Consider the following 9,047-nt stretch of genomic DNA (forward strand, 5'->3'; position numbering starts at 1 on the left):
TTCTTTGGTGAACTGTCTCTTGAAATCTTTTGTTAATTTTTTAATTGGGTACATTGTCTTATTATAGAGTTATGAGAGTTGTTCTTTATATATTCTGAACACAAGTCTTTTATCAGCTATATGATTTACAAATATTTTCTTCCAGTCTGTGGTCTTTTCATCTTCTTAATGGAGTCTTCTGTAGCACAAAGCTTTTAATTTTGATGAAGTCCAATTTATCAACTTTCGTCTCTTATGGATCACGCATTTGGTGTTGTATCTATGAACTCTGTCTAGCCAAAGGTCATGAGGATTTTCTCCCACGTTTTTTCTAATGGTTGTATAGTTTCAGCTCTTACTTGTTAAGTCGATGATCCATTTTGAGTTCATTGTTGTGTATGGTGTGAGATAAGGGTCTTAATAACCTTTGCTTTTTACATATGTATAACCAACTGTCCCAGAACATTTCTTGAAAAGACACCCCTTTCCGAATTGAACTGCCTTGGCACCTTTGTCAAAAATCAGTTCACCATAAATGCGAAGGTTTATTTCTGAACACTCAATTGTGCTCCATTTGTTTATATGTCTGTCTATATGCCACTACAGTGTCTTAATTGCTTTGGCTCTATAGTATTCTCTTAAATCGGGAATTTTTAGCTGTTGTTTAATTTCTTATGGATTATCCATGGAGAGAAAGAGGGGAGCAAAGGGGGACTCCAGAGTTTCTGAGTGGAGCAAGTGGAAGGATGGAAGTGTTCTCGAGTAGGACAGGGAGGAGTGCAAGCAGGGCGGCCGTGGAGGCAGGAGCAGGAGCTCAGTGAGGACGTGGGAGGTGGAAATGCTCATTCAACAGTCATGTGGAGATGTTGGGAAGGCAACTGGATATGCAAATATCGAATCTGGGGAGCAGTCCAGACTGGTGAAATAAAACTTAGAGTCTTCAGGATATGTGTGATATTTAAAGTCACAGTACTGAATGAGGTCATCAAAGGCATGAGTTTAGACAGACAAGAGGAAGTTTACACGAGTGAGAGACAGTCTCATGAAGAAGACTGGTATTATGTTAGGTATGTTAGGACATTTAGAATTTGATCTGGCAAGGACAGAAGCCAATTCAAGCACTCTGTAAGCCACAGATGTGAAATAAGTGTTATCATATGACAGCATAACACTAGTAGATTAACTTTGTAGACAAACTCAGGAGACGCAGGTGTCCAGATAAACAGACATTTTTTAATACGGATATACTAACGTCAGGCTTACTGCACATACGTTTACTAAAATTATAATATCCTTAAATTGTCCATGTTACTAAAACAAGATCCTGACCCCTCACATCTGTTTTTTTCTATATCCATATGCGTCTCTACCAAGTCCAGTCATTTAACATAAATCTCTTCTGAAAACTGATATCAAAGCGAAGCAAAATTGTTATCCCTCCAACCAGAGAGGCAAACAACAAAACAAGAGAGAGCATGCTTATTTATTCCAAAGCAGGCGTCTGAATCTCCTTACCTTACAAAGCTGTCATGGTTTACAACACTCCACTCCTTCAAACTTTTTGTGTTGAAGAACAAGAACAAAGATATAACACTGGAGAAAAATGGGTCAAGTGGGGAAAATTGCTTTCCAACTGTGATTTGAGATTGAATAGGAAGTAGCTGAATTAGACAGAAGAAAGACAGTTATCACCCATTCACACGCTGCTCTCCTCTATCAAACGCAGCTTATTGCTAGCTTACCCCATCAACGAAAGCATTCTACTTTCAAGGTGACACAGATTTTTACAGAAACGTCTTTCCACTTTTTATAACCTGGATCAAAACTAGCAACAGGAAAAGTATTCATTTATCATCCTCTTCCCTTTCCCCCACTAACATTTGCAGAAGCAACATCTTTGAAGAAACAGATGCCTCAAAATAAAACTGAACAATTTTATCCTAGTATCCACAAAATACTGTAGATATTACAATGACAAACATATTATTATCCCTGCTCCCAAGTAACTCAAAATCTAACTGAGAAACAATGATGACAATGAACACTTTTTGCAAAGCACTTATCTGTAAGGGGCCATGCTGGGGTTTACAATCTAAAATGAACAGTGAGAATAAATAATGCCATCGATTAAACATAAAACCATAATATATACAAAGGTGGCTAAGTTCTCATTCATAACTTGACTGGTAAGCAAATAATATTTTGTCTGTTTTAAAGCTTTCCCACCCCACTCTACAGTAATAAAAAGAAAACAAGTCCATTTTGTTGTTTTAATTTTTCTTTATTAAAAAATCTATTATCACTTAAGTTTAAGGAATCTATTAAATTTATCTAATCTTTACAAAGTTCTAGTGACCTCAACACAGCGACTACTAACAATGGCATACTATTTATGTTATAATCTGATCTTACGTTTCCTGGAAATATTGAAGATTTGCTCTCTCTTTTCTGTCAATATTCCATATTCATAAAGCTTACAATCTATCTGGGACTGTTATATAAAGTCTGAGTTAAGATTTTTTTATGGGTATGGTACTAAGAAAATTTGATTTCATTGAGAGTATTCACCATAATTAACAGAAGAATCCTATTATTACATGGCTTATTACACACCAGGATTTATGCTGTGAGTCAAATCTCTACCCTAGAACCTCATACAATAAACTCTCCTAAAACTGTTATCTTATGTGTCATCCTTCCACACCAGCATTTTAAAAGGATTCACTGTATGCATTTAACCAAACATTTTAACATTAGATTCTTTATTTAGTTAATTTAAAGCTTTTCTGGAACATTATAGAAAGAGCAGCAAACACTATGTGCCCAACCTTTTAGAACTCATTCCTTCCAACAGCTCATACCAATCATTCTGTATTGTTTTTGTCCTGCTGATTCTTCCTAACACTTTTTCAGTTCCACCCTAACATTATGCTTGTCCAAGCTTGCATCACTTTACACAGACAACTACAACAGCTGTGATCTTCATGCTTCCGATTTCCCCTCCAACCATCTGCTATATCTCGGCTCAAGGGAAGTTTCTAATCTAACACTTGGTTTATATTATGCCCATCAACAACCATCAATAGTTCACAACCAGCCAAAGAACTGAGGTTCTACCCCCATAGCCCCTTCTAAACCTTATTGCCAACACAAAACCTCCACTTATAGCCAGGCCTCGGGGTTCATTTATTCAATACAAATTCTGAGTCCCAGTTGCTATGTTAGGCACTTTCCAAAATGTTTCCCCCAAACATGGCTTGCCCATTCGTCTCCTTGTTAGACTATCCCTTCCATCCAGCCAAATTCTATCAACCTTCCAGGACCCATTACAAGTGAAATCTTGACTGACCACTGTGATCCATGGGTCCTCCCCCTCTTGTGACCTTTCCGAAGTCCATCCCTCTGAACTAAAAGGTAGTATGAAGGGAAAACAATGTTCAGTGGTCACACAAGTTTGGGAAAGACTGGGCTAATAAAAGTAAACATATTTCTTTTGCTCCTGGACTTCTCGAAGCATCCAATATGTTATATGCATCTTCAAGACAGGAGATATGGTATATAGCTATATAATTAAATATTACCATATATTTTTTTAAAGATTTTATTTTTTTCCTTTTTCTCCCCAAAGCCCCCCGGTACATAGTTGTATATTCTTCGTTGTGGGTCCTTCTAGTTGTGGCATGTGGGACGCCGCCTCAGCGTGGTTTGATGAGCAATGCCACGTCTGCGCCCAGGACTGGAACCAACGAAACACTGGGCCGCCTACAGCGGAGCGTGAGAACTTAACCACTCGGCCACGGGGCCAGCCCCAATATTACCATACATTTTTGTTAACTTAAGGAAGGATCACAACATTCAACTGCTGTCTCAGTCTTTTTTGTTTTTTGCTTTTGACTTTGTTGAGTGCCTGTCTCCCTCACTAGCAGGACAACTCCGGGAGGGCAAGGAGATGTCCAGCTCCTTCACTGCAGCCACTGTACAGAGAGGGCATTAAGTTTTTTTGCAGCAAAGGAAGGAATGATGTGACCAGGCCTGGGCTTTAGAAGACATCACAGGGGGATGATAAAGAGCTCAGCTTCCAGCATCAGAGGACCTAGACACATTTAATTAAGGCTCTGACTTTGGGCAAACTATTCAACCTCCATCAGCCTCAGTTTCCCCACCTAGAAAATAAACACAGTAACAGCACCTCCCTTACAAACTGCTCTTGAGGAATGGATAACACACTTGAAGTGTCCAGAAAGCATCCACAGTTAATATTAGCAGATGAATCAGTGGGATACAGACCAGAGGAAGAGAGGCTAATTAAACAGTTATTCAAATAATCCATGCTATTTATCCATGTGGGAGGGCTTTGATGTGTGGACTCTCGGAGTTTAAATTCTGGCTTCAGCTCCTACAAACTGTAGGATCTTGTAGAAATTAAATTACTTCCTTCTCTGTCCTCCCTTTCCACATCTGTAAAATGGGATTAATAAAGGTAACCATTTTCTGGGAGAGCTGTGAAGATTAAATAAGACAATACTCAGGTCCTTGGCACACTATCACACAGGAAATACTCAAATATTAGCCGTACCTATCTGAAGATTTTTTTTTTTTTTCAGGAAGATTAGCCCTGAGCTAACTGCTGCCAATCTCTCTTTTTGCTGAGGAAGACTGGCCCTGAGCTAACATCCATGCCCATCTTCCTCTACTTTATTCGTGGGACGCCTACCACAGCATGGCTTGCCAGGCAGTGCCATGTCTGCACCTGGGATCCGAACCGGCAAACCCCGGGCCACCAAAGCGGAATGTGCGCAGTTAACCGCTGCACCACCAGGCCAGCCCTGAAGATTATTTTTAAGTGGAGATGTGGTGAGCCGCGAGGATGTTTTCTAACTACTCCCACCCCTACCTCACAATTCTCAGTTGTCTTCAGGGACTCAGCCATCACCTTCTTCTCTCATCTCATCTCCCTACCCAAGAAAACCTCATTTAAAACATCAGCCTCCTGAGGAACAAAGCCTTTTAAATTCCCTTCCTACCCGCTCTTCCCCCTCCCCCTAGGCATTTCATTTTTCATCTACGGTGTAAGAAAGCAAAACACAATCAAAGGAGTAACCCCGCAGCCCCCTCCCCGCCCCCGGGGGTTTCTGAACAACTCTGCTGTGAACATCTTTTCACAGCACAAACGGCTGGAAAAGTGGTAAATTGTGCCTATGCTGTCATTTCCCAATTTCAGATCTTACTTTAATTCCTGGTTGCTATTTTAACTTAGATTTTCCCTGCTTATTAAAAGAGTAATTAAAAAGAAATTATCTTTGGGAATAAAAAGTAAACAATACCTTTGCCAGGCTCGATCCAAGCAATGGATTTTAGCTGTGAGATCTTAGTCCTCACGAGCTAGACTGTGCACATAAAATGAATCCAACAACGCGCATATTCCCAGTAACCACCTTGGCACGCATCTGTCTTTGGCACTAGCCAGTCTACACATCAGAAAGGGCTCAGCCATAGACGGGGGTCGTCCCGATGCTGACAATAACCTGACTTGATATTCTGGCATTCTAGCTTCACAGTTCAGGCCTTCAGAGGAAGAACACTATGAAGACAGAACATTAACTTCTAAAACACGCTAAAGAAGGAAAACAGAAAGAGTCTTTAGATTAACAACAAAAGACCTGTTCAGGTGTTAGTATTCTAGAGGATCACAGGGGACCACCTGCATTGATACACACAGATGTTGGTCACAGAAAATGCTATAACCTTATAGTGGTGACACACTGACATATTTGCACTCTTTCATTTTCATATTTTTGTACAAAAATTTTAAATTGTGTCAAAAAAGGTTTATGAGGAAGTAAAGTGGGTACCAAGCCACGTCAGACCAATCCATCCGACGGGCTCTCCGGAAGACCGATTCTGGAAGACTCTTTGGGCCCTGTGTGCTGTGGCCCAGTGATCCCACGTGTCTGCAGGCAAGTGGTTCTCAAACAGGAAAGAAGTGTTATGACAAAGAGGCAAATAAGGAGAGGGAGACCACGCGACAGACACTTGCTCCTCCTTTTTCCCCAGAGTACACGTTTAAATCCACTGGCCTAGAAGAGCCCTATTTCATAAGCTATATTCTCGTCCATCCTTAATCATCACTATATCTGAGAAAACTGAAGTCCCAAAGCATAGCTGTAACTTCAAGAGCCACAGAGAATATTAAGAGTTCAAAATAGCAGAGAACGCTGCTCTCCCAAGGCCCTTCCTTCTGCTGTGGTTTGCAGCCATGGAGGGCTCAGGAGGGTGCGAACAGCTATCTGGGCTGCAGCAGCGATGTTTCATGGCTGGGCGCCCAGATTGTCTAGCTCTGCACACAGCTCTATAGTCTTTTGAGGGCTACAGAGGAAGAATGCACTCTTAACAAACAGCTCTCCATCCCCGCAATAGCTTCTTCATACTCTGAAAGCATCTGTGGCCAAGAAAAGAATTCATTTTTAGCAAAACTCCAAAAACGGCACAAAGGGTATGAATTTTCACCATGTTTTTAACATGCAAAACCTTGTCGCATCCCAGTTGGAGAATTAAAAAAATACAGATTTTATTTTTCACTGAATAAGTTACAGTTCAAATGCATGATTTGCACAACAGAAAACTTACAGGATTATTTTAATCAAGTTATTCAAACAAGTTCACTGGGCAAGGATTACACATTTCTTGGTTTCAACATCACACAAACAATCTCACACAAAGTTACATAGTTATTTCTGACAAGTAACCTTTATATTTTTAAGGAATTACATTCCAGAAAAGTTGTGTATAAGCTGAATGTTTAAAATCGAGAACATCTTTACTGCATTAAATTATTTTTTAAAAGCTTACTGTATATTATTTTGCAAAATAAAGAATGCTCTCCTCATAACTGTACAATTATTTAAAAGCCAATTTGTAAAGATTTAGATAGTCACAATTAGACTGGTTTAAAGCAAGAAAATCTGTAAAAATCTACCTTAAAAAAAAAGGCCAGTTCTCATTTGATGTTCTGCTCTTAAATCCATGACATCTTCAAACAAACTTATTAAGATGTTAAGCGTCTTAAGCAAATAAATCCAGTCACCTTCCCTGTGAAACCAGTGATCGTACAAAATAGACCACAGCACCAATACTTTCAAAAGATTTCCTTACAGCTCACCTAAAACATCAGAAGACCCTCAGAAATAAAGCTGGAATGAAAGGTAAAAAGCTACTTGATTGTCTCAAAATCGTGAGTAAGAAGCCAAAAACAATTTCAGTGAAAGACAGCAAAACCAAACCACCAAAACCAAAGTGCCCCGGTTCTTCCCACTCACTCAGAACCCTCCACACACTGCCCGCCGCCCCTCCACTTCTCATGCTTCCCCACAGGCTTCAGTGGCTCCGGCAAAGCAATCTTTGCTTGCTCCATTCCCAGATCTTAATGATCTCATATGCTATTCTGATATGTGGAACAGCCTCAGACTTCACAGCCCATCTATTTTCTTTCTTATAAAACCTTCTCGGATGTCATCTTTGCACAGTAAACCCTGCCTGAGTGGTAAACAGTCATCTAAGACATAAGAATGCAATCTCACGAATCTAACTCCTCCTGGGGAAGGCCAAAAAGACCCAGAAAGAGTCTTTAAAATGGCTCCTAAGCCTTAAAATGTTAAGTTGTTAGGGAAGTTATCTGATGCCAAAGACACCCTATATACTCAAATCAAATAATGGATAAATAAACTAATTTCCACTAGTAATCCTTTTTTAAATTTAAAATTAGCATCACTTTCTTGAGTCAAGCAAGAGTAAGTTCACATTCAGGACCTCGTTACCCTCACTTGAAGTTGGGGAGGGAACGCAAACACCCCGCTCTCAGCCAGTGCTGTAGGAATTTTATCTTCGGTTTCTTTCCAACTGAAAGCTCACGTCACTAAGGAAAAAGGCTGCCCCACTCCAGCCCTGACCTTCTCCTCCTCCAACTTGGTTTTGGAAGGGAGCCAGATGACAGCATTTGCAAAAGCACAAATTTATCTTGTAAAGCCAGCTGTTTAACAAAAAGGTGATGGTGGTGAGAAATACTGCGATTTAAAGTTTCCTATATTCCCCTCATGACTTAAGTTATATGTTAATCACTGAGAGTCAAATGAAACAGTTCACCCCACTTTCCACCATAATTACCCAGCACTCTAATGCAACTATTTGTTCTAAGACGCCGAGCCAACTAAGTATAAATATAAACCTGTTACAAAATAATCTTTGTCAAAGTGTTAAAACATATACCACTTGAAAAGGAACAATAATAAACATCGTAAGGAGGAAAACCTAAAATCAATATTTACATGTTCCCCATGTTGCCACTAAAATATTTAAATGCCACAATCCAAAATGAAATAGTTAGGATTTAGCCTTATGACAGCCTCACTGTTAACCTTATTTAATTTCATACCTTAATAGTAACAGAGGTATGGTCAATAAGGTCTTTGATTTGGACAAGAAGGATGGAAGACTTCAAATCAGGCTTTTAAAACTACATCCTCATAATAAAAAGTCCAAATATATATATACACATATATACATACATATATGTATGTGTATATATAATATCTGGGGCCCAGAGATCCATTCTGCTGCTTAAGGAAGTACTAGTTTGAAGAAATTATTATGTGTCACCATAAGTATAACTTAACCAATAATTTTACCATTATCATTTTCTAGGCTATCAATTTCTCACGACCCAACATCTGAAAGAAAAAGAGATTCTAAGATCGCCTATTCCTATGAAAATACAAATATTAAAAACTTTCTATAGATTAAAAAAACACCTTTCAGTATAGGTAAACAAAGAAACAAGTAATCAGATCATTATTATCTTCTGTGAACACCAACAATAAAATTAATTTGGATAATATAACTGGGCAAGTCATTTTTAAAACCTCATTTCGCATCACTTTCCCCAACAAAGCATCCCAGGGATGCCCTACTGAAAGGTGTTCAAAGACCTTCACCACCTCTGTGGTTCTGCAATAATGTAAATTTCTTCAAGGTGCCCTCTGCAAACCAAGTCCATCTGGCCTGGGACTAAGTTT

General features: G+C 39.3%; 1 protein-coding gene across 1 annotated transcript in view; it reads right to left on the reverse strand.

The window, feature by feature from the left end:
- The window catches only part of TNRC6C (trinucleotide repeat containing adaptor 6C), a 141,419-nt gene that overhangs the window by 130,633 nt on the left and 1,739 nt on the right, over window positions 1–9,047 (reverse strand).

The sequence above is a fragment of the Equus przewalskii genome, chromosome 10 (assembly GCF_037783145.1).
Source record: "Equus przewalskii isolate Varuska chromosome 10, EquPr2, whole genome shotgun sequence".
Taxonomy (NCBI): domain Eukaryota; kingdom Metazoa; phylum Chordata; class Mammalia; order Perissodactyla; family Equidae; genus Equus; species Equus przewalskii.